General features: G+C 39.2%; 1 pseudogene; it reads left to right on the top strand.

Moving 5' to 3' along the window:
* Positions 1–1,166: 1,166 nt before the first annotated feature.
* On the top strand, positions 1,167–27,120 carry LOC121477596 (annotated as a pseudogene).

Genomic DNA, 27,120 nt, shown 5'->3' with positions numbered 1-27,120 from the left:
TATTGCCAAATAGTAAGTACTGCTAAAAGAACACAGAAATACCTTTTTATTTTTAACTGTGAAGTTGGGAAATATAATTAAATGCACAATTGTCAGTGAAATCAATGCTTTCATGTACTCACTGCCATTCCGAAAAGTAGTTTGATACCATGATTCAAGAGCCTGAAAGTTGTGAATTTTTCCCTTTCCCTTGTATTTCTTTTGTGTAAGAAATTATTCTAATAAAAAGATTCATATACAAGAGGTTCTTAGAACATGGTGAAAAGTTTCAACTAACTTATATGTTCATCAATAATATGTTAGCACATACATTTTCTACATTCTATACCTGTTAAGATCACATTTTACACAAAATGTAATGACAAGGGAAGTTTCTCTTAACATATAGTTAAATGAAAGTCTTTATAAAATACATAATATAAATCCAATTTAAACATCTATGTGTGTATACATAAACATGTATGTGTGTGTGTGTGTGTGTCTATATCCTATAAAAATATAAGGTTTTGTGCTAACACTTCTCTGCGTAAATGATAAAGAATGGTCTCTTTTGGGACACCTGGGTGGCTCAGGGGTTAAGCACCTGCCTTCGGCCCAGGGCGTGATCCTGGAGACCCGGGATCGAGTCCCACGTCGGGCTCCCTGCATGGAGCCTGCTCCTCCTTCTGCCTGTGTCTCTGCCTCTCTCTCTGTGTCTCTCATGAATGAATAAATAAAATCTTAAAAAAAAAAAAAAGAAGAAGAATGGTCTCTTTAAACTTTTGCACAGAAAAGTATTATCTTTATAATCAGAAAAAGTAAATACATGTTATTTTTTCATTAGAATTAGAGAAAACATCTCTTAAATCCTTAACTATTATTATTTAAGTGTGTTACATTATTTGTACCAGATTTGAATGATGCTTAGATGTGAATTTTCTTTAAAAACATACATACAAAAAAAAATAAAATAAAAAAATAAAAACATACATACAAACAAACACTATTTCAGATCAGCTTCAGGAAATTTTTCAGCTCAAAAAAAAAATCCAAATGCATTCCCCGGGAAGACTTAACTATTATTAAAATATTACTAATGTTTCAGCTTTGTGTTAAGGCAATTAGTTAGATTAAAAAAATAATAATTGTGTGCACAAACACTGCTGAAGCCTAATTAGAAAGTCAAAATGCCAATCAGAGTGTCGGGCAGTAAGAAGGACCGAGATGGTTGGTGTCGTTACCTGCAGGCCTCAGCCCTGGGCCTTGCCCCTATGAGTTTGCCTTCGTCGGGGGGGAGCTATGACATCATCGGTTCAAATTCCACCCTTGGCACAGAAACAGGAGTTGGGCTGGTGATCTAGGTCAGGACTCCATTTCAGAACAAATCACAATTTTCTGTGTGTTTCAGTTCCTTTCTCGTGGTTTTCCGAGAAAAGTCCCAACGCCATGCTTTAGTTCCCTTACTTGAGTTGGCAACAACACTAGTCAGGCATGAGAAAAATCATCACTAACGTGTTTAAACGCCCTTCACTGTTTCTACTTCGCTTCTCCCGTGTTGGGAGGACAGTCAGCTGCACTCTGGTTTTCCAATGCTTCCAAGGGTTCGATTCCCAAAAGCAAATGAGAGTCAGATCTCCTTTAATTATCAAGAGATCTTCCTCTCCAGGCCTCTCGATGCCCACTCGCCCAAGGATGTGTCAGCACCAAGGAGAGGAAGGCTTGCAAGGCCACTCTACATAAAATATTTCTTCGCTGGCATTTCTCGATTGATCGGTAGCTGATAGATAACAGTATCGATCAATCCAAAATATACTCTGGTAGATTCACGCTCAGAAATAAGTGGGTCGATCATGACTCTGTTCACAGTATCTCAAGATTGGAAGCAACCCAACTACCCATCAATAGTCGACCAGGGGTAAGTAAATAGTAGTATTGACGGAACGAATGCTATTGGACAGTGAGAATGCACACACGTACAACGTGGATTAATCTGATGGAGAGCAAAAGAGTGCCTATGGCACAATTTTATTGACAAAACTTCCCCAAAACAGGTGAAATTAGCCAAAGGTGTTAAAAGCCAGGAAAAGTGGTCACTCTTAGAGGTCTAGCAGTTGTAAGGGAACAGAAGAGGACCTTTGGGGTATGGGTGGTGTCCGCTTGTGATGTGGGGGCTGGTCATATGGGTTTATTTACTTTGTGAAGTTCATTCTGCTACATTTTATTTCCACCCATTTTGGGGATGGAAAATTAAAAGTATGTATTGAGGGAGAGAATCCGCCCAAGGTAACTGTCAGACTGAGACGAGTGTCAAAATCTCAGGGCACAACCAGTTCATCTGTCGGACAGATCCAATTGATTTCTACCTCTGCGTCTATCAAACTACTGAACAAATATTAATTAAATACCTAATTGCTATGCTAGTGGGAAAAACTTAAGCAGAAGATACGATCTCTGGTGTCATAGTATTTACAAAGTATTTGCAATCTGGGGAACTATGATTAGAGACAAAATTAGCAAATAGAATTAGTTGAAGTCTGACCTAGGAGTTTTGAGCTGTTAGAGGGTGGAAATTTGCTCCAGCCACCAAAATACCTTCTGAAGATATTTTCTGCTCACAAAATATGATATTTATTTTCAACGTTTTTGGGGTTTTTTTTGGTTTGGTTTTGTTTTGTTTTGTTTTTGCATCTATGCTCATGAGGAGTATTGAATATTGCAGTTTTCTTGTAATATCTTTGGGTAGCACTGGCCTCATAAATTTGGAAATAACCCTCCTTCAATTATCTGGGGAATGTTTTGTCGCATATAAACATTTGGTAAAATTTATCAGGAGCCATCTCACTTAGAGTTTACTTTCTGCACCGGTTATTTTACATAAAACCATTTAAGTTATCTAATTTTTGAATTAGCTTTGGTAGACTGTGACCTTCTAGAAATGTGTCCGTTGTATCTACATTTCCAATGATTGAAATAAATGTGTTAATGTTTCCTTTTTAATATCCTCAAGGTCAGTATGATCTAAACTGATGTCCTTTCCTTCCTGATATTTGTCATCTGTATTTAGAAGTTTATCAGTTTGGCCTTTTCAAAGAAGCAACATTTGGTTTCATTGATTTTTCTCTATTTTCTTGTTTTGAATTACTTTTGCTTCAACTCATAAGTTCATTACATCTTTCCTTTTGCTTGCTTTGGATTTATTTTGCTTTTGTTCTGCTATTAAGGTGAAACCTTACATTTTTCAGTTCAAATCTTCTTTTCTAATATTTCTTTTCTAAATATTTGTTGCTATAGATTTCTCTGTAAACACTGTCTTAGCTGTATACCATAAAGTTCAATGCTGTGTTTTATCATTAAACTGAAGCTATTTTCAAATGACGTTTGGGATTTCCCCTTTGATACAAAAGTTATTTCAAAATATATGGTTTGATTTTCAAATGTATGAGAATTTGTATTTTTGTTATTTATTTCTAGCATTTTTTTGTATTTTTTGTTATTTATTTCTAGCATTAGCTCATTATGGAGATTTATCATACTTTGTTTCATAGCCAGGAACATGTTCTATCCCAGCAAATGTTCTGCATGCAAGTGGGAGGAATGTGTTCTGTGATGCTATTAGGTGGGTTGTTCCCTAAGTGTCCATTCGGTTCCTGGATGGTGCTTCTCAGGTTTTCTATGGTCTTGCTACAGATTTTGGAGACCTACTATAGATTTTTTTCTGATTTTCTATTTTTTTCTGTTAATTATTAACAGAGGTGTATTGACATCTTTGACTATCTTTGTAGATTTTTCTGTTTTAATTTTGAGAGTTCCACCTACCAACTCTAATAATGCAACTGGGTACATAAACTCTTAAGATTATTACATCTTCTTTTTTTTTTGCACTTTATTATTTTTTATTTTTTTTATAAATTAATTTTTATTGGTGTTCAATTTATCAACATACAGAAAAACCCCCAGTGCTCATCCCGTCAGGTGCCCCCCTCAGTGCCAGTCACCCATTCACCCCCACCCCCCGCCCTCCTCCCCTTCCACCACCCCTAGTTCATTTCCCCGAGTTAGGAGTCTTTATGTTCTGTCTCCCTTCCTGATATTTCCCACACATTTCTTCTCCCTTCCCTTCTATTCCCTTTCACTATTATTTATATTCCCCAAATGAACGAGAACATACACTGTTTGTTCTTCTCCAATTGACTTACTTCCCTCAGCATCATCCCCTCCAGTTCCATCCACGTTGAAGCAAATGGTGGGTATTTGTCGTTTCTAATGGCTGAGGAATATTCCATTGTACACATAGACCACATCTTCTTTATCCATCATCTTTCGATGGACACCGAGGCTCCTTCCACAGTTTGGCTATTGTGGACATTGCTGCTAGAAACATCGGGGTGCCGGTGTCCCGGCCTTTCACTGCATCTGTATCTTTGGGGTAAATCCCCAGCAGTGCAATTGCTGGGTCGTAGGGCAGGTCTATTTTTAACTCTTTGAGGAACCTCCACACAGTTTCCCAGAGTGGCTGTACCAGTTCACATTCCCACCAACAGTGCAGGAGGGTTCCCCTTTCTCCACATCCTCTCCAACATTTGTGGTTTCCTGCCTTGTTAATGTTCCCCATTCTCACTGGGGTGAGGTGGGATCTCATTGTGGTTTTGATTTGTATTTCCCTGATGGCAAGTGATGCGGAGCATTTTCTCATGTGCGTGTTGGCCATGTCCATGTCTTCCTCTGTGAGATTTCTCTTCATGTCTCCTGCCCATTTCATGATTGGATTGTTTGTTTCTTTGCTGTTGAGTTTAATAAGTTCTTTATAGATCTTGGAAACTAACCCTTTACCTGATATGTCATTTGCAAATATCTTCTCCCATTCTGCAGGTTGTCTTTGAGTTTTGTTGACTGTATCCTTTGCTGTGCAAAAGCTTCTTATCTTGATGAAGTCCCAATAGTTCATTTTTGCTTTACGTCTTCTTGATGGATTGACCCTCTTTGTGGCTTAAGACTTTTGTTTCAGACAGAAGGACCTGGTGAAGTGAGTCCTGTTCTTGCCTATCAGCCACTGGCATCCAGTCACTCCCCGTACGCCCATCCCGCCGTGGGTCTGAGTGGGGAAGGCTCTCTTGCCCTGCACACACCCTCTGTGTGAGGCCTTAAGGACCGTGGGGAAGAGTCTGTGACTGAGGCCAAAATCTCCTGTTTCTGGGGCTTTCTGTTTTTCTAAACTGAAATCCTTGCCCACTCTTGGCCTTTAAGAAGTATTTACAATATTAACTGAGTTTTTATCTTACATGCTTCTATGGTAGCTACATAGTTTTTCTATGCTTTGGCCAAGGTTGAGGTTGTGTCTGCCCTCCTCCTGCCAAGGGATCTGTCTCTTTATAGAATTCAGTTTTCTCGGTGTCTCAGCACCCTGATAGCTTTGAGATAAGTGATAATTTCGTAAATCATCTGGCTTTCTGTCATTTTTAGAATGGGAACAACATTTCTTTGCAGCTTTCAGAAGCAGAACTTAACTGCTAGAATTTTGATTGGGATTCAAATCTACAGATCAATTTTGGAAGAATTTTCATCTATAGACATCTTTTCATATATGATTTATTATAAAATTTTTGAGTGATTAATTTAAGAATAATTATTGTTTTTATAGTTGTGCTGATATAATATTGTAAGCATACACACTGACTAAGGTTGGAAAACTGCCTTAATTAAGTCTAGATTTCCTCTGGGGTGATAAGGTGGCAAAAGTAGGGAGCAGATATGGGAGTAAAAAATAGTGATACTCTCTTTTTTCTCATTTCATAGAACATCATAACATCTGTTCAAAGTCAAATAGCCACTGCTTAATTGCAGATATCAGACTAGAAACCTGGTCATATTGACCTTTAATTGGGGTCTTTCCAATACACATTAAACATACTGATGTATCTTTGAAAAGATCACTTGCGTTCTTTCTCTTTTTGTTTTTTTTTTTAATTTTTTTTTATTTATTTATGATAGGCACACAGTGAGAGAGAGAGAGGCAGAGACATAGGCAGAGGGAGAAGCAGGCTCCATGCACCAGGAGCCCGACGTGGGATTTGATCCCGGGTCTCCAGGATCGCGCCCTGGGCCAAAGGCAGGCGCCAAACCGCTGCGCCACCCAGGGATCCCCTCTTTCTCTTTTTAGGCAAATATATTCCACATATGAGTAAGATCATATGATAATTGTTTTTCTCTGACTTATTTCCTTCATATGTGGAATTTCGGAAAACAAAACAGGTGATCGGGGGAAGAGAGGAAAAAATAAACAAGATGAAATCAGAGAGGGAGACAAACCATTAGAGACTCTTAATCACAGGAAACAAACTGAGGGCCGCTGGAGGGGACGGGGATGGGGGGACGGGGTAGCTGGGTGATGGACATTAAGGAGGGCACGTGACGTAATGAGCACTGGGCGCTATACAGGATTGATGAATCACTGATCTCTACCTCTGAAACAGAGAATACATTATATGGCAATTAATTTAAAAATAAAACTAATTTCAAGAAAAAACAAAAATAAAAGAAATACAATTACAGAGATTTTTTTTAGAATGTCAAACATGCCGTAATTCATGACTTTTCACATTTCTAAGCTCTGTCTCTATAGCCAAAACTTTCAACCTTGGATATTTCTGTCGATATTTGGTGAAAAGAAGTGTTTACTTCTATAGAGTTTGCCCGTATTTACCTTTACTGGGGCCCTCACTGTACCTATCATTCTTTGTCATTTTGTTTCTTATAAATGCTTGTATTATAGCTTGTCTTGGGGATGTCACCACTAGATAAATTGTTATTTTTGTATCAAAATTAGTAAGAAGCCTTTACAATTACATAATCTGGCAGACAGTCATTGCCATTCTCTACTTGTATTTGAAGTCACTGAGATTAGAAAACTGAGCCTGGGTTGTAAGTGGGTTGGCTGAGTGTCTTATAACTCAAGTAAATACAACCAGTGTCATGGAGGAACCTCAATAGCATCAGCTAGAAATCAGGATTCAGATGGGCAGGAAAGGTCACGGAGAACCAGCGGTTGGACAAATTAAGGACAAATCCCTGGGAAGGGGTGGTAGTAACATCTGACGCCATGAAATACAGTAGCTGTTGTCTCAACACCTTCTCAGCTGCTGCTTTCTCTCAACATAGAAAATGAAAGTTTGTCCATCCTTCATTTATATTTATGGATTTCTGATGAACTTCTTAAAGGAGAAGAAGAGCTGAACAGAACATAACAGTAATTTTTTTTTTTTTACTAAGTTTTTTACTTAGTAAATTGCCAAACAAAAATAGTTGGTTATGGGACAAGATTTCAGTCAGGTTGTCTGACTCTACAGCGGGGCTTAGCAAAAGAGAATCTACAGACTAAATCTGCTCGGCCACTTATTTTTGTAAATAAAGTCATATTAAGGTACAGCCGTGGCTGTTCCATCTCCATGTGTATCCACAGAGACAGTTTAAGCCTCAAATTTAATCTTGTACTTGCTTGCCGAAAACCTTCCGAAGGCTTCCTGTTGCTCCAACCCTTTAAATGCCACGGAAAGCTATTCACAGTATGGCCCCTGCTCACTTAAGCCGACTGTACGTTTATCACTATTTTTTATATTCTGTATTTATTTCCTATATTCCGTATTTCAGTCATCCATTCACTACATGTATTCTTTTGCCTCGGGGACTTTGCAACATGCTCTTCTCTTTGGTCCCAGCTGACTCATCGCTTCTCATCCTTTTGGTCCCATCATATAACTCCTCCTTGGGAAAGACTCAGACACCCAAGAGCTCCTCGTGCTTCCAGAAAACCCAGAAAATCTACTGCTGATGGTGATCATGCCTTTGTGGGTTGTGTTTGTTATAAATCAGTGGTTGGTAAACTATAGCCTGTGGGCCAAATCCATACTTCTGACTGGATGGTCTATGACCTAAGAATAGTTTTTACATTTTTAAATAGTCTTAACTCAAAAGAAAATGGTATTTCATGACATACAAAAAAAATTATATGAAAATCGAATTTTATCCTTGATAAATACAATTTTATTGGAGCCCAGCCACGCTCATTTGTTTACATATTATCATACGCTGTGGAAGATATTATAGCTACAAAGAGAAAACACTACTCCATGCCCCACAGACTTCAATAACCACAGTACCTTCCCTAGTGTATGGCACATAGAAAACACTCACTAATTATTTATGACATGAATAATATGTGAATAAGTAAAACTATTTTGCCCAAAAATCAGTTACAATTAAGCATAGAAGCCAGCCAGGTTTTCCAGTTCCTAGCCAAGTACTCTTTGCTACTAGATTAGGCCTCCTTCCCTATGATTTTATTTATTTTATTTTATTTTATTTATTTTATTTTATTTGTTTATATTTACTTACTTTTTTTATAAATTTATTTTTTATTGGTGTTCAATTTGCCAGCATATAGAATAACCCCCAGTGCTCATCCCATCCAGTGCCCCCCCCAGTGCCTGTCACCCAGTCACCCCCACCCCCCACCCACCTCCCCTTCCACCACCTCTAGTTCGTTTCGCAGAGTTAGGAGTCTCTCATGGTCTGTCTCCCTTCCCTATGATTTTAGAACAACATTCTTAGAGGACTCATGGAATTAAAATTCCTTCCAGTTCCTACATAGGAAGAAATTGGATGGTCCCTGGGCTACGAGCTCTAATACGCTGAAGTATTCCTAAGAAACCTCTCCTCTTATGCCCACAAAGAGTAAATAACGATAGACAAGCACTTCTGCTCGAAGCTCTGCTTTCAAATAGCATTTTGATAAGTTCAGGCGCACCTCAAAGCACAGCTTATGGAAAAAGTATATCAAAGCAAGCACCGTGATTAACCATCTCCAGATGGGAGAAAAATGTGTTGACATTTCAGCAAGAATGGTTTCAATTCAAGCCCCCCAAATCCCCATTTATACTTTCAAGTCAGCCAAAATTTCCAGCTGCACAGATTCTCTAGTGAACAAACAGGCCAGCACGTGGAATAAGGTCAGTGAAGAATGTGCCAGTAATCACAAACTGTAATTAAGTGGTAATGGCCTCGACCTGAAGCTTTCTTCGGGATTAATGAATACCCGAGAAGCTGGTAGCCTGAGGCAGCACTCGTTCTGTCCAGGATGCCCTGGGATAATGTGAGTGCTATAAACAAATGTGTTTCCAGCTTAAATCATCCCCTAAAATTACCTTTTCTACTTCTATGTCACAGTCAGATTTTTTTTATGACATTCCTTGTGGAGGAAAAAAAAAAGTTTAAACAAGAAAAAAGACTGAAATGCAAAAACACTAGGTAATTTCTTTCTGGTGTGGCCGTGGGGGTGAGTGTGAATTATATTTAGAATATTCAGCCTTAATTTTCAGATTTGCTATGAAATATAAGGGTAAGGATGTTTATTATGTGCCAGATGATGCCCATAAATTTTGCACTCTAGTAAATGTAAAGTGAGAATATAATTATTATCAATAACTGTTATACTCATTATTACTATGGCTTTTAGTACCTTGGCTTTACTAATGAGAAGAGACGGAGCAAGCCAGCCATCGGTTTATTTATTTATTTATTTATTTTTTAAATTTTTATTTATTTATGATAGTCACAGAGAGAGAGAGAGAGGCAGAGACACAGGCGGAGGGAGAAGCAGGCTCCATGCACCGGGAGCCTGATGTGGGATTCGATCCCGGGTCTCCAGGATCGCGCCCTGGGCCAAAGGCAGGCGCCAAACCACTGCGCCACCCAGGGATCCCTATTTATTTATTTTTAAATATTTTATTTTTTTATTCATAGAGACAGAGAGAGAGAGAGAGAGAGGCAGAGACACAGGCAGAGGGAGAAGCAGGCTCCATGCAGGAGGCCAACGTGGGACTCGATCCCGGGACTCCAGGGTCATGCCCTGGGCCAAAGACGACGCTAAACCACTGAGCCACCCGGGCTGCCCCTAAGTAAGGTGACCATCACACCATTAGCCATCACTTACCTGCTGCTTACTCTAAGGCAGGCAATCAGTGCCTCTTCCCAGGTAGATGGAGCATCATTATCTCCCTTTTATAGGTAAAGAATCTGGGAATCAGGGACATTAAGTAACTTGTCTTGGGTGTTCTAACCAGTGAAGGGGTTAGGATTCAAGTCTAGGTTCCTCTGACCTTAAGACCCAAACCCCAAATCACTATGTACTCTAACTTCACTGACTTGAAAGGTCTCTGCCAATCGTTTGAAAACGATAAGATAGATTTGTCAGGATGAGATTTCCAATAGAGAAATGGAGCTAGTGGTAGATGACCAAAGTCACTGATGTGCTTTTAAGGGGAAACTGCTGTGTGTATCAGGAGTATTAACTGGGAAAAGCGCAGGAGCGACAGAGATTTTGATGTAGGAGTCTGCTGTGTGCCATCCTTAGGGCTTGGTATTGCTTCTGCCTTTTGATATGAATGTAGAGACCCTTAAACAACCATAGTCTCCAAAGTGTACCCCACGTTCCCACTAACCCCACCTGAGTCCCCCATGTCTGAAACTTCTTTAATAAAAGATAAGGTTTGTTTTTTAAAAAATAAGAGGTTTAATGTATAAACATGTCTGAGAGAGGTACCCATTGTGTCTCAAATTCATCCTGAGATGGGAAAAACTGCTATTAGCACCTTTCTTAAAGGAAAGTATAGGAGGCTAGTTTACAGCACGAGGAACTGAGTAATGGGTTATAAGCAATTCTTTATATTCTAAAATAAAGTAGGGAGTGGTAAGGAAGGAGGATTATTTATTTGTTGCGGAAAAACATGGAAAAGATAAAGTAGCCTCATATCTGCTTCCCTATTCTCATCTCCCTGGTCCCAGAGTGGGTGGCCAGGCATTTCTTCTTCCTTAGGATGGATGGTCTGATGACAGAAGGGATGCGAAAGATTCTTTCGGCAGCTAGTTGACGGCCCTGAGCCTTTATTTTCAGATGTGTCTCGTCTTTTTAGGGGAAGTGGCAGGTTATACTGAGGTCTCAGAGCCTCCTCCAAAGACACAAAATGTGAAGAGTCCATTCCACCTCCAAACTTCCTCTAACCCCGTTTCTCTGGCGAGAAGCAGACCTGAGGCAAGCGGTCCCTTCCTCTCAGGGTTGTTACGTTACAATCTCGACTGAGGTAGCTTACCTAGAAAGACAACCCTTGACGATATTCAAGCAAACAAAACCCTTTCTAGGCGGGTCTCACATGCTAGAGTATAAGTATGGTATGTTTTATAAGCCAAGATATGCTCAGATTCTAAACTAAACTTGATATGACCTGTGCCTTCCTTTTTCCAAGGGGAGAAAATTTGAGAAGAAATTATCAATACAGCTGAGACTTCACCTTCCTTCTTTTTCAAAGTCAGGTCACCACAAACACAACTAGAAAAACCTTCGATTCAAGCATGAATTACCAAATCAGGAGAGTAAAGCATATTGAACACAGAGGGAAGAGTGAAGAAGTTATGCACATGGGTGACTACCTTTACCTACCCAAATAAGAAGTCTGGCAGAGTTTTCCAAAGCAGATTGTCATCTTACTTTTCAAGCACGATGGCCAAGATGGCGGGACAGAAGAGTCGCAACTTTTTGGAATGAGTAAAGCCTGTTTGGAAAACTGATGCTGAGGTAATAATGAGAGAAGAGGAGTGGAGGGAGGGAGAGAAAGAAAACTTAAGGAGTCCCTGGGTTTCATATCTTGAAACACATGCATTCTGAGGTCAGACCCCAGCCAAGCCCCATTGCCAGTCCAGATCCGTCCCACCCCCAGGGCCTGGCTCCCCTGGTACAAATGAGTGTCGAAGGAGAAAGAGAAAGGGGATAAGAAAATCCCTTCTCAGCCTCTGGTTGTAGAACATAGAGGAGAAGCAGCGCAGTAATTCTGCCCAACAATATCCACCTCAGCATCGCAGCCAGTCCGCTCTGCTGACAGTGACCTACAGAGCACTGCCCTCAGCCACAACTGCTTAGCTGTCATTTTTGGATAGAGCCAAGGACCCCAGGTGGAAATTCATCCACCGGTTTCCCAGGATTCAGAGAGTAAAACTGCCATCTTTGCAATTGTAGATGGTAACATCCCACTTACCTTTTTTCTTTCATCTGTTTCTAATTTGATGATTCTTAACTAGAGTTATGCACTTGAACCACCTGTAAAACTTTGGGAAAAATGTGTATCCTCTCTTTATTCCAGATCTAAGGGATAAGAATCTTTAGAAATAGGGTTATCTGTAGATGTATTTAAAAAACAACAACAACAACAAGTAAGACTCTGCAGCACATGCCAAGTTAAGAACCATTGTACTAATTTCTTTAGTCCTTTGACTGATAAAATCCAAAATATCCTCTCCATCCCTTCTAGTCTTTGTGGTATATTGGTTTTCAATCTTGCTTTTATAATAATGACACCTAGTAAGGAATATAAAACCGCAAATATTAGAAAACTGAACTATCACCTCCCTATTCTGTTAATGCAGCCTAACATAGCATTTCTTCTCCTCTGAGCATTAGCAAAACCTCGGTAGACTTTTACATATCTCTTTCGGTTGTTTGATCCTGTGCTGCTTTATGGGACAAGGTTCTCCCAGAGAGATCCTGTGATACTTTCTGCAGTAGACTGCAGAGCTCACTGCTGAAGACCAAGCTGCCTAATGCCGCATCCTATCTGCGCTCCTTTTACTTGCCTCGTGGCTTCTGGTCTACCACAAACTCTTGCTTCTAAGTCAGGCTGTGTCGTTTATGGCTTATTCTTATATCTTTTGTGTGCCTTTTTGTGAAAAAGAAGAAAACTGCATCACAATTCCAATCTACTGAGATCACTTTGGATCAAGATTAGAGAGTTAAAAAAAAAAGATTACAGAGCATTCACAGTATTTTCCAAATCCATGCTATTTGCATATTGATCAGCCTCTCATAAATCTCTTGATCCATAATTTTGATTAAAATGTTGAGTGAGGGAATGTTATTATCAAGCCTATTTCAGATCAGTAGTTCCTTAATACTTCACCTCCTTCCAAAATGTGATATCAATAAAAGAATTCACAAGGAAAAATAGGCATCAATAATTTGGAAACTCCATAGGTCAGAATCACAGAGTCACCTTACCCTCTATGATGCATCCTCTTGATATATAGTGTTTCTCCTTTGTAAAAAGTCATGCTAGACAGAGTTTATAGCTCTTGAAAGAAATAGTTATGAGATACTATCATAAGCCAGTTTATATCAGAGCCCTGCTGAAACTATAGGTAAATAATTTATTATTGAATTAAAATAAAAATGATGCTATAGACCTTAACATCCATCCATCCATCCATCCATTCATTCAATTAATGGATACTTACAGAACACTGCATCAGACGGGCACTGTGCTAAGCATGGAAAATAGAACGATGACCAAGACAGATCTATTGCCTTACTCCAAAGAGCTAAGAGTCCAATAGGGGAAGAGAGATTATCAATGGAGAAATAAAAAATCATCCTCTATATAGTAATGAGGAATCCTTCTACTCCATCACCATGACACCATATGATGAGAAGTATTTACATTGTTGAATTTCAAAAATGCTTGTGGATACACACACTTGAGAGGAACACAAAGCAACTAGAATTGTTGCAAGGGAGCACACCTGGGATGCTGAGGTGACCTGAAATAATGCTATGCGAAGACCAATTAGAGGAATAGAGATAATTGATCTAAAGAGGGATGAACATTTTAGTCACTAGACTTCTAATGGCTGGAATGTGGCAAAGGAAGATGATCTAGTTTGTAAGGTCTTAGGAAGTTGAATATAGAGCAATGTGTAGAAGCCAGAAAGAGCAGATTCCATCTCAAAATAAGAAACATCCTTATATCGGTCCTATAATTCATACCTTATAAACCTTTTGATATATAGAGAATAAAATCCCGTCCTTTAAACATATTTACTATCCCTTAATTATAATGCCAAATTTCTGTTATTTCCATTTAAATGACTATTCAATCTTGTTATTTTATAGTATGCAGATACATTTTAAATTATAAATTAAGCTCTAATAATCCACTTTTAATGTGAAATTATGTGACTACTTTAAACATGTTTTAAGAATAGGAAAAGCCCGGGATCCCTGGGTGGCACAGCAGTTTGGCGCCTGCCTTTGGCCCAGGGCGTGATCCTGGAGACCCAGGATCGAATCCCACGTCAGGCTCCCGGTGCATGGAGCCTGCTTCTCCCTCTGCCTGTGTCTCTGCCTCTCTCTCTATCTCTCTGTGACTATCATAAATAAATAAATAAAATTTAAAAAAAAGAATAGGAAAAGCCCAATGACAACACTTTTAATAAGGAGGAGGTAAAGGCCAAATTTCTCAGATTATTGGTGGGATTTAAATGCAACTGGTTTACCTTGAGGAAAATAGTGAATTTTGAAGAAAGGTCCTGTGACTTGGCAGAAGAAAATTTGAAGAAAGGCATATCTAACTGTGTGAAGCTATTATTAGAGTCTTTAACATCATTCTGTGAAGATGACCGCCAGGCCCAGGAGATCATTAAATAGCTGAAGAAGAATATAATGTTCCAAAGCCAGTCCATGGCGTGAGCAGCCGGGAGGGCTTAGCTCTCAGAAGCTATTAATCAAGAAAGCCAGGTTAGTCCAAGCAGCTGAAACGATGACTCAGCAGGAACAAAATCTGAAGAGAATGCATGTTTAAAAAGCATACTGAACCAGAAGAGCCAAAACAGGTTCTTTTACAAAATGAAAGGTCTTTAACTTTCTTGTAGATGAAGATGACTACCAAGTTTTTAAATAGTTCAACTTTTCTAAACACCAAGCCATTTTCTCTTCAAAAAGTGTCCGTTGCTTCATTACCCAGAAATATTGGAAATGCAGGAATGGTGGCCGGGGTGATGATGCAGTTGGTGTATTTTGGGGTCACAGCAAAGTAAACACCATCCCTCATTACAGGGATTTATGAGCTCCTACTCCCAGGCAGATGCTGAAGAAGAAAAATGTAAACTAAACACTAAAGGAGAGTAAGAACTATCTGGAGAAGAAACAGCATGAAGGACAAGAACGCCAAGACAAGTCTTTCTGAAAAGAGAAATAACCCATCAAAATGGGATTTCTCTTTGATTTATGACATAGTAGCAGCTTCCTGGGCAACAGGACTTCCATCAGAAAGGCTACCCGGGCTTTCTGTTGTATTAATTGTACTGTTTGTAGCTTTGATGAGCCAGTTTCCCCCAAATGTCCCTGGATGCCATTCCCATGCAGGACAGGGACTCCTGAATGTCCCTAGAACATATTTTGCAGACATTTCTCAGACTTCGACACAACAAGCCATCACCAGTGTGACTACAGCACATTCTAATATGCGTATCATCATTTTTAAAGTTTCAGTAAATGAATTTCATAAATAAGTAACTTTCAGTTGGGAAATTATAGCTTGGAACCAGAGGTTCTCAGAATTGCTGTGGGATATTTTACATTTCCCTTGAGATGACTTCCCCAATTAAACTACAATGGGGAAAAAGCCTGCCTGTGGGTTATTTTTTTTTCTGTCTCTGATCTTTTCATAAGCTTTTCGAGGAAGAGATATATAAGATATAAATTGTTTACTAAAACTTATTGAAATAAAGAACCATTCAAATCTTTTTTTTAAAGGAAGAACTCCTTTGAGACCTGTGTCAGATCCATACAAGTTAGCCCTACCCTCTTCCTTTGAGAAACTGCACAAAGTCATCATCACTCAATTTCTGAAAGTCTTATTTAGAAATTACCTCCAACAGCCTGTAGCACATTCTACTGAATAGCTTCAGTGGTAGTAAATTATGATTCTCCGAGGTGCATGTTTTAAAATAGCCAAAAGTCATTCAAAGTAACTTCTGAGAAATTAAATTAGGATATCATATTAATAAATCATAACCTATTTTCCCAGCCTTAAATGTGATTTCTTTCTATAGAATTCCCAGGTAATTCTTCGCCTGTGGCTATGTGTTTGTCCCCTCCAAGGACAAGTGTCCTTGTCTTTCTATCCAATAGAATCCAAATGTTTTGTTAATATTTCATTTCAGAAATTGCTTAACCCTGTTCCATAGAAAGGATGAGTCTAAATCACCCGGGAGCCTCTAGAATACAACTGGGCATCTCAGGAGATCCTGGGAAAGCTGCTTCTAATCACTGAGACGCTTGACCAAGTGAGGGACTCCCTGCTCTAACATCTTATTTTCACCCACACCTTTGTCCTCATCCCACCACTTTTCTGACAACAGATTCTTATAGGGAAAAAGCATAGAATTGCAAATCCTGAATATGTGGACTTAAGTCCCAGATCCATGGTTAACCAGCCAACCATAGTCAAGTGACAATATCTTTGAGGCTCTTATCAACAAGGACATATTAATAGTTAATCTGAAGGGCTATTGTAAGAAGTAAATTAGATCATATTTGTAAAGTACCCAGCATAGTCACTGGCACATAGGAATTTAACAAAAAGCAGCAAATACTGTCAATGTATCATTGCTACTCAATCTACACGTGTCAAACAACATTTCTATAATAATTTATTAAATTATAATTGCACTTGAGGACACCACAGATATCCACAGAGGCTTCAAGCTCTTGTTATCATTCTTAACAACACTGGCTCCCACCTAAGTGAACTTGGTCCCTTGAAAATAATCAAATATTGTTGGGAAATAGGAGAATATTGTGCTGGGATCCCTGGGTGGTGCAGCGGTTTAGCGCCTGTCTTTGGCCCAGGGCATGATCCTGGAGACCCGGGATCGAATCCCACATTGGGCTCTTGGTGCATGGAGCCTGCTTCTCCCTCTGCCTGTGTCTCTGCCTCTCTCTCTCTCTCTCTCTGTGTGTGACTATCATAAATAAATAAAATTTTAAAAAAAAGGAGAATATTGTGCTTCCACAGGACAAAAAGAGAACTTTTAGCAGATAAATAATTTATTTTAACTTATAAAAAGCATAAGAAAAAATTTGAAGATTAAATTAATAGGTAACAATATCACAATCTAACTTTAATCTTATTCCTTCTGAATATGATCTTTGAGTTCTAAAAATAGCCTCTTTACAGGAAAGGCTACAGTTAATGCTCTGCCTAAATTTGGAACTTCCATTCCTTTAATCCTATGGGGATATTTTTTTTTTTCAGAAGAACGTTTACTGCTTAAGTTTCTGACTCTCCTCAAATAAATATTAAGTTTCTGAATTTTGGTATTCAGAAACTTCTAATATGGGATTTCTTTTAAAAACTTCAACTTAATCAAAACAAACTGAGTTTCTTTTGTGTGTGTGTGTGTGTGTGTGGTTGGTTGGTTGGTTGGTTTTTGTCTACCTCCACCAGCAATCTGATTGTAGAACAATCCAGAATGTAAGTGGCTGGTCATAATTCTTGCCATAGCTTTCTTGCTGGACACCTGCAATCCTATTTCTTATGGAGTTGCTCTATCATGGTTTCTTGCTAATACCCAACCTAGAACAAAGTGTGTAATAAATATCTGTTGAATCTATAAATGAGTAAATTGCCATTATGGAAATATAGGGAACAGGTTTTCAACACAAGTTATAAAAGTGAAAGAAGAACTTTGGGAAGAGATTAAATAAGAACTGAGTCCTGAGTGATGAGTGGAACTGTGCTGGGGAAATGTGGAATGTTGTGAGAAAATAGGCAGGGAGTTCACAAGAGTTAAGAAACAGAGAGAAGTCCAGCCTCACTGTAAGAACCTGCAAAAAAATTTTCAAAGCATTAGTTGGAAATAAACCTGAAGAAGTAGGCAGGATCCAAGATATAAATGATTTTGATGTCACACTAAGAAGTTTCAACTTGATCCTCTAGGTGATGAATAGTCACTTATATAGTAGGAAGATTTTAAAGAATGGAATAATTTGATCAGATAAATATATGCTTAGTTTCTTATGGATCACTCTGTTAGATATGTGTAGGATGGCTTTGAGGAGAATAAGGAATGAGATGAGCGCAGAAAAACGTTCGATATATATTTGTTGAAATAATGATGGTGAAATGAGGACAATAGTGATAATAATAATTACCAGCATAATATAAAGTACTTGCACAACTCAACAGCAATAATAATAATAATAATAATCCAATAAAAAATGAAATGGGCAAAACACCTGAACAGACATTCCTTCAAAGAAGGCATCCAGATGGCTAGCAGACACATGGAAAGATGTTCAACATCAATCACTTACTATCAGGGAAATGCAAATCAAAACTGCATTGTAATATCACCTCACACTTGATGCTTCTGTGTTGTTGCTTTCGGCCATTCTGACAAGTGTTGGTGAGGGAGGAAAAGGAACCCTCATGCACTGATGATAGGAATGCACACTGCTACAGCCACTATGGGAAAAGGTATGAAGATTCTTCAAAAAATTAAATATAGAATTACCATATGATCCAGCAGTTCCACTACTGGATATTTATCCAAAATAATACAAAAATACTAATTCAAAAAGTATATGCAGAATGGATTGATCTAGAGGGTATTACACTAAATGAAATAAGTAAGAGAAAGACAAATACCATATGATTTAACTTAGGTGTGGAATTTAAGAAACAAAACAAAGGAACAAAAAAAGAGAGAGGTAAACAAACAATAGACTCTTAAATATAGAGAACAAACTGGTGGTTTATCAGAGGGGAGGTGGGTGGGATGGGGGTTAAATAGATGAAGAGGACTGAGAGTCACATATTGTGATGAGCACTGAATAATGTGTAGACTTGTTGAATCACTATGTTGTATCCTCAAAACTAATATAATGTTATATGTTAACTATACTGAAATTAAAAAAAGATGCTCACCCTGAATGTTTTTTAATTAAAAAAAAAGAAATACTTAAACAAATTAGGATATTAAACAATACTAAAGATTACAATTTAGTGAAAATATATTATGAGGTATCAAATTTAAAACACAAATTATGCGGAATTTAAATATACAAAAGCCATGAAGAATGGTTTCATATCTTTCATCTGCATCAAAAGGTTGATTTTTCTAACAACAAACTTAGAAACTGATTGCATATATTTTCACTCTATAATGTGTAATTATTGGGATATTTAAAATTTTCATTCTAAAATTTGTGTATTTTAGGTTCTGGGTTTTCACTTGCTCTTTAAGAAGCTAAAAAGAGGGCAGTGGTTTAGCATCTGCCTTCGGTCTGGGGTGTGATCCTGGAGACTCGGGATCAAGTTCCACGTCGGGCTCCCTGCATGGAGCCTGCTTCTCCCTCTGCCTGTGTCTCTGCCTCTCTTTCTCTCTGTGCATCTCTCATGAATAAATAAATAAAATCTTTATAAAAAAAAAAAAGCTAAAAAGAAGCAGTTGGAGAAAAAATTTTAATTAAAAAATTGTCAGTACAATTATAATAATGATGATTATATACTTAACATTAGTCAAAACCTTTATATGCATCAAGTCTTACACTGAACATGTTATTTTATTGCCCCTTTCATTATCGCATCAGACCTTTGAGGAAGGTATATGTATTATTTCATTTTACAGATAAGGAAACTAAGGCTCAAAGAGTTTTGTTTTTTTTCTAAATGTGCCTTGTCACTCCTGTGACTTTTTTTTCCTAAAATATATAACCTCAGTCTTAGCACAAAGTGTATCAAATAAACCCAGATTGAGGCTAATTCTACAAAATACTTCCTTAGTACATTTCAAAAGTGTCATGTTCATGAAAGATAAGGAAAGATGGAAGAAATACCTGTTTCGCTTTGACAATTGCATTATTGTCATATAAAATGTTAACATTAGGAAAAGCTGCATGCAGGCTATAGAGGAATTCTCTATTATCTTTGCAAATATTTTGTAGCATAAAAAAAACTTTTTAAAACTTTAAAAAGTTTTTAAAATTTCTATGTGTCTATAGAACATGACAGGTAAAATATAAGATGAGCCTGAAGTATTTTGTATTACTAGAAAGTAAAATAGTAAAATACACACACACACATGCACACGTGCACAAATACAAGAGACAATCCGAAAGAACTCCCGACAACCTGAAACAATCTGAGCAATGCAATAAATAACAATAATGATGGATTAAAGCATAGATTAAAACAAATGAGTCCACACTAATATACAGAAATTATTGAATAAATAGCTAAATGGGGTTTAAGAGACAAATTTTCCTTATAGAAGAATTCCAAATAATAAATGTAGATGAAGTGGGGGAAATAGAAAATCAGCATTGGGACACCATGTGATAATTGCTACCTTTAGGCAAATGCTAAAATCATTGAGCAAAACTGTAAGGAGAAACAGGATATTTTCATATCTGCAAAGTAATCTCTATAAAAATATTTTTAACTACTGTGCTGGTTTTAACATGTATCCGCTGACTGTTTTACAGTTTCCCTTCAAAAGGTAGAATGTGATCCTCCTTCCCTTGGGTGTGGGCTGAACTCTGCTCCTCGGTGTTCACATGTGGTAGGGAGGGGAGTAATTTATAGCAGACAGACCTGAGAGAAACTGCCTTCGCCAAGTGACCAAGGTTAACATCATCAGTTACAAGTCATGTTGATATGATGCAATGGGAAGGAATTTCAGCTCTGCGGTATTTTTCCAAAAATTTATAACGCAGTCTAATCACGACATAGTATCAGAAAAACCCAGGTCAAGAGGCATCCTACAAAGCACTTAACCAGTACTCTTCAAATGTGTCAAGGTCATGAAAAAGGACAAATTCAGAAACAGTTACAGGTTGGAAGACAGATTAAGAAGACATGACAGTTAAATGCAAGGTGGCATTTGGGTTGGATCTTGAAAAAAAATTAATACTATTAGTGGGGAAAACTGGCAAAATCTGAGTTAAGTCTCCATTTCAGTGAATAGTATTGTACCAAGGTTAAATTGTTAGCCTCACTAAATGTACCATGATAATGTGAAACGCTAATATGTAGGAAAGTAAGCAAAAAGTAGATGGGAACATTCTGCACTATTTTCATGACTCTTCTGTATGTCTTAGTTTTAAAAAATAAAAGATAAGGGCTCCAGGTGGCTCAGCGGTTAAGAGTCTACCTTCCGCTCAGGTCATGATCCCAGGGCCTGGGATGGAGCCCTACATCGGGTTCCTGCTCCCCAGAGACTATGCTTCTCCCTTTCTCTCTCCCTCTGCTTTTCCCCCTGTTCATGCTCCCTTTCTCTCTCTCCTCATCAAATAATAAAATCTTTAAAAATATATATAATTTTAATTACTTAAAGTTGAAAGACATTAATAAAGTGTTCACAGAAAATAAAACAAAAATACTCATGGTCCTTAAAGGGTTAACACCACTCAAAATAACAGAAACTCAAAATTACATAGAGATATCATTAGTTAACTATCAGAATGGCAGAAATCCAAGAGTTTGGAAACTCATTTTGTTGGTGAAGTTATAGAGAAACAGGACTTCTTATACATCAATGGTCAATGTAATTCCACAAAGACTGAGCAACATATGCATAAGGTCCCATTTATAATAAGAAAATTGTATTTAATTCTAACTAATAAAGCATATTAACAAAGGGTATACTGAATAAACAGTGGTGCAATAACAGGTCTATGCCATAGAATCATGAAAAAAGAGCAAGAAAAATTTCTCGGCACTAAGATGGACTGATTTACAGGAAATGTTGAGTGGGGAGAAAAAGCAAGACACACTGATTTATTCTTACACAAAATTTAGTATACTCTGAGGGTTTTTTTATTTGTTTATGTTTCTAGAGGTGGGAAGAGGGAGAGAGAGAATCTTAAACAGGTTCCATGGGAGCTCGAGGCACACGGGCCTGGATCTCACAACCCTGAGAGGATGACCTGAGCTGAAATCAAGAGTCGAACGCTTAAATGACTGAGCCACCCCGGTGCTCCTAGTATACAGAGTTTTATAAAGCACATAAATTTTGTGTAAGAATAAAGGTGAAATAAGTATTTATCTATCTATATGCATATTTGCCTCGTTTTTCTAAAAACACAGGAAAGAAAAACTAGAAAGGAACAATATTTATTACCTACGTATGAATATGGAAATGGGGTGGAGCAAATAGGGACGGAATCAATATTTCTTTAAGTAAACTTCAAGTTAACTTAGTTTTGACTTAAAATCAAGAAAATATTTTACATATTATAAAAATATAAAAAGCAAAAAAAAAATAGCAAACCCTGAAATCAATCACAAAGAGAAACAAATAAATCTAACTACACATCAAATTAACAACTACACAGAAAAGAAGTATGACACGAGATGACTTTCGGGTACAGTGCTCTCTCTACACGTCCATCCTTAACAGGATGTTACCTGCAGACCACAAAAAGAAATTGTAGAGACACTTTAAAAATCCAAAGTCATATTTTATTTTCAATGATAATACACTGGTAATGTGACACTATTTATGGATATAGAGAAAGGAAGCATTCAAATAAATATACTGTAACCAGGGAAAAAAATTTTTCCATGTAAAAGGAAAAAGATAAAAAGATAAAAGAAGTTATAAAAATAACTCCAGATAATGAATTTGAATCCGAAGTATGAAGGCGAATCCATGGTTTCTAACTGTGTTTCCCAGCTCTGTGGCCCGAAGCGCCCTGGAGGTAGTGGCCTCCTCAGAAACAAACGCACCTGCACTAAGGTCTTGATTTCAAGACGCTAATCCTCCCTGAACGGAACTATGTGGAAATGTCAAGAAATGGGGACGTCCACAGCTAGAGCTCACAAACTAGAAGGTGAACCTGGGATATTCTGTTGAAAAAAAAACAAAACAAAACAAAAGGCTTTAAAGATATAGATGTTCTGCCTTCCGTGGGAGAGATTGGGTTGTTTCAGTCAAACCACAGGGCAAGTGTAACTGGAAAAATGGGACGAAATATAATAATCAATTGGAAAACATTGGAGAATTATTAATACAGTGAGACATTGCAGAGCCAGGGTCAGGAAGATTAAATAAATGGAAGAGGTGAGCCTGGGGCGTGGCAGTGGTCTCTTCCTCGGTGTGGGGCTGCTGACTCCTAAAGCCAAGGCGCAAAGTCTGAGGCTGAGCAGAGCTTTTGGCAAAATGAGGGGAAATGGGGGTCAGTCTCACTAGAGAGGAGATCCAGTACACATTCCTGGGTCTCTTGGGAGCGTGCACTCTGGGGCACAGGCAAACTGAAAATAGACCCAGTAAGGACCGAAACCCAGCTTCTCATGATCTCATTTCTCGAATGGAATAAGGTGGCGTTCCCCTGCCAAGCTGTCTAGCAGAGCCAAACAAACCCTCTCAAGAGAAAAAAGGCATACGGACCTTCAAGACATCTCTGAAATATATCTTGTAAAAACGTCTGTCCTTCAATAAAAATATATTCAGATATATAAGAATAAGATATTTGGAAAAGAGGAAAGGATGGGGGAGCCGCAAAATTGAAATGGATCCATGGGAGATCCTGACCATGGAGGAATCAGGCAAGGTGAGGGAAACTCAGTGATTAATATATTCAGGAAATTAAAAGAAGAAATGAGAAATATTCATAAAAAAGAGAAAAAACAGAGGAGGTTCATATGTAAATTCAATACTGGAAAAATAATTGAAATTAAGTATTCAATGGAGTGATTTAAAAATAGATTAGAAACAGATGGAGAGAATTTGCAAACTGGCGGATAGGTCAAATAAATTAGCCATACTGAAATAGGGAGAAAAAAATGAAAACTATGGAAAATGATGAAAACTATTTGGCATAATTGTAATGGGAATCCCAGAAAAAGAAAAAAAAAGAGAAAATGAGGAAGAAATTATTGAAAGGAATACTGACCACGAATTTCCCAAAACCAGTGAAAAATAAGAAATCAATTGAAAGATTTTACAAACTCCAGGCAGGATTAAAAAAAAAAAAAAGCAAAATATTAAACAAGAAACAAACCACAGATGAAAACCAAAGACAAAGTTTGAAAAACACACAGAGAAATATAATACACGATCCTAGAGGAGCAACAGTAACATTAGCAGCTTATTGTTCGCCAGAAACAAGGGAATCTAGAATATAAAAGTGCTGAAAGAAAAATAACTCGCCCAGAATCCTATTCCTGGAAAAAAAGAATGAAGACAAAATAAAGACGTCAGAGAAACAAAATGGAGTGATTCTATTACCAATGAGAGCTCTCTATAAAGAAAATCACGTGGGCATGTTCTAGGCAAAGGAAATGAATTCAGATAGAAGTTCAGAAATATAGATTGAAGGGATGAAGCATGAAGATCAACAGACCATAAATATGTGGGGAAGTTAACATAATTTATTCAATTAAAAACATAAAAAGTGAATGACTGAGTTAGAAGATCACCACTGACAACCCCCGTGTAACAAGCTCTTCAGCCAACGGTCATCGATGGTCACAAAATCATCAGTAAAGGTTATTCTAGGAACAAGGTAGTCACATGATGCCCATGGTCATTGGGGTAGAGGAGTAGTATTTACCCCATAGTATTTATTTATCTATTTACCCCATAGAATACTACTTAAAAGAAGGAAAATAAGACTTTATTATGGAGAGTCGCTCGAACGATCACATTTAGCCTCCTTAACAATGGAGCCACCTGGTATCACACGCCTCTTTATGTTACACGACATGAGCATCGTGCCTATATTTTGCCCGGGTGTTTACTTTGAACCTAATCAAGATTAACTTCCGATTTACTGAGAATAAAGAAGGCATAGGAGCTAGTTAACCGACACAACGGAGGAACAATCCAACAACTCCGGAACTTGGGGCATCTAAGAAACAACGGGCTGGACTCAAATAACTCAAAACAATGGAGGGAGGAGTCGAGCATTCTCGCTTAAAGGACTCTATAAAGAGACAGACCAAAAAAATGCAATATGAGCTTCCTGTCAACCCGAGTTTTTTGGTTTCTTCTTCTTCTTTTTTTTAAATAGCGTAAGAAGACATTTTTGGTACAATTTGAGTAAACATGTATAAGGACTGTACTTTAAATATTATTTAATTATTTTTCTGAGGTTAGATAATGGCGTTATAGTTGAGGAGACTGTCGTTATTTGGGGGAGATTCCTGATGAAATATTTAGGGGTAAATCCGCTTGATGGCTGCCACTCCATACAAAACGGCCAAGCAAAAGAAATAGAGAAATAAACCAAGTTGGCAAAACGTTAACCACTATGAACCGAGATGTTAGATATTTGGAATTTTTTTGGTAGTATTTTTTTAACTTCTCTACGTATTTGAAAACTTTCCAAATAAAAAGTTGAGGGGAAATATTCTAAAGCTGACTCCCATCTATACAAAGGTTTGGCAAGAGCAAAAACGAAGGCCTCTAATCGCGTCTAAAAACGTGAAGCTGTAAGTCGAGCGAGCCAAACGTGGAATGTAGTATCCCTACACCCAGCTGAACAAGTGGACCTTCACGTATTTTCAGGGCCAGGTTGACATTTTAGCTGCTTTGGCCCCTTGGCGTTATGCACGTGTAAGGTCAGGGAGCCTCCGCCTCTACCCCCCAGCTCCCTGGCTCCCCCCTTCTCTTGTCACCCCAGGACTCCAGCCCAAGGGCAGGGGGTCAGGGCCCTCCCGCCCTGACCATGCTGCACCACATGGCTCACAAGGGACCGCCCCTGGCCACCGCTCAGGCCCACCCAGTGGGGCAGGGGAGGTGCCCCCAGGCGTCCTGGCAGCAGGCGCAGAGACGCGCCGAGGGGAGCTCCTAGGACACTGGGCGCTGGCCTTAAGCAGGGACCCAGGTCACGGCCTCCTCTAGTTTCCAGGTGTTACCGAAAACGTCGTTTCTCTTGCACTGAGAGTGTCAAGCGTCTCCACACGGAAATGACTGGGGGAGACGGCTCTCACGCCACCCACACATACCCACGTCTCTAAGTCTTAAGTCTCCAAGGGTCACCCTCCTTTGTGGTGAAGCACAGAGTGGCACCCGCCGGCCGGGTCCACTGGCCACCCCACGAGCTGAACCCTGGGCTCCACGGCCACATCGGGCTGTGCCTCCGTCTTCCCCAGACAAGAGAACTAAAGGCTCAAAATAATTAATTAATTAATTAATTAATTAATTAGAAAACTAAAGGATCTCATGCATGAAAAAGAAGGCAAACGGACCAGCATCTTTACTGATAAATAAAATCCATCAACTGATTGGTCTTTGGGGGATGAGGGAGACAGAACACGGTCATTTAGATTCCAAAATAAAATAAAAATGGAAACGTAACGGCATTATTTTGATGATGTCTTTCATCTATTTCCAGCGTAATAAAACATTTTGAGAGTCTTTCCGTTGAAAATGACATGCAGGGTGTTTAAAACAATAACAAAAAAACGAAAAATCCGCAGGCCCGAAACGGCAGCCCGTAGGCCACGCCACCGAACCAGGTGAGCACCTAACCTAATCGCACTGCTAACCTGTGGCCAGAAATGTGGCTTTAACCTGCAAATGAGGGATTTTCTGCTTACACCCCGGAGGTGCTCCTCTCTCGGGCTCTCGTCTGAAGGAGGATGGCGTCGCCACCTGGGGAGACCCTCTGCCGACCCCCGAAGAGACGGAGGCCTTGCCGGGACCCGCTGTCCCTCCTTCTGCTAGTGAGTCCTGCCCGCTCTCCCGCCCCCTGCTTGCTCCGTGGAACGCGGCCCAGTCCACGAACTGCCCAATAAAGCCCGTTACTAGCCCTCCAGATCCACGCACTTGACTTCTGCTTTTTGCCGACAGGGATAAATCCACAACAAAAATGCCTTTTCCTCCCTAGAAGTCCACGCGCCGCCTCTCCAGCTCAGCACGCACGCGTGGAGACTTGGAAGATGCCAGGGACGTCACCACCGTGAGACTGGCCCGTTTCCTTACTGTTGGGCCAGCCGCCGGCACGCGTCCTCTCGTTCCCAGGCCGTTGGTGCCAGAAAATGCCATAAAAGTGGGCCTTTGAGGAGGTTGCTCTGCTCACAACTTGAGTTGAAAAAGCGAGGGAAAGCGCTTCCAACGGCCATGGACGCAAGCGGGGCACGTTGCACGCTCCTGCCCCTACTGGGTGCAGCTCAGAGGCGACCGCAGGCCCTTAGCTCTGCCCGTGGCAGGCCGGGCTGTGGCCAGGCTGGCTGGTGGGCCGGGGCACACCCACTCAGGACGCCTCGGGCTTACACCCGCGCTGCGGCGTCCGAGATGTGTGAGCGCGTGTGA

This window comes from Vulpes lagopus, chromosome 17 (assembly GCF_018345385.1).
Source record: "Vulpes lagopus strain Blue_001 chromosome 17, ASM1834538v1, whole genome shotgun sequence".
NCBI lineage: Eukaryota > Metazoa > Chordata > Mammalia > Carnivora > Canidae > Vulpes > Vulpes lagopus.
This window is presented reverse-complemented; position numbering and strand designations above follow the sequence as displayed.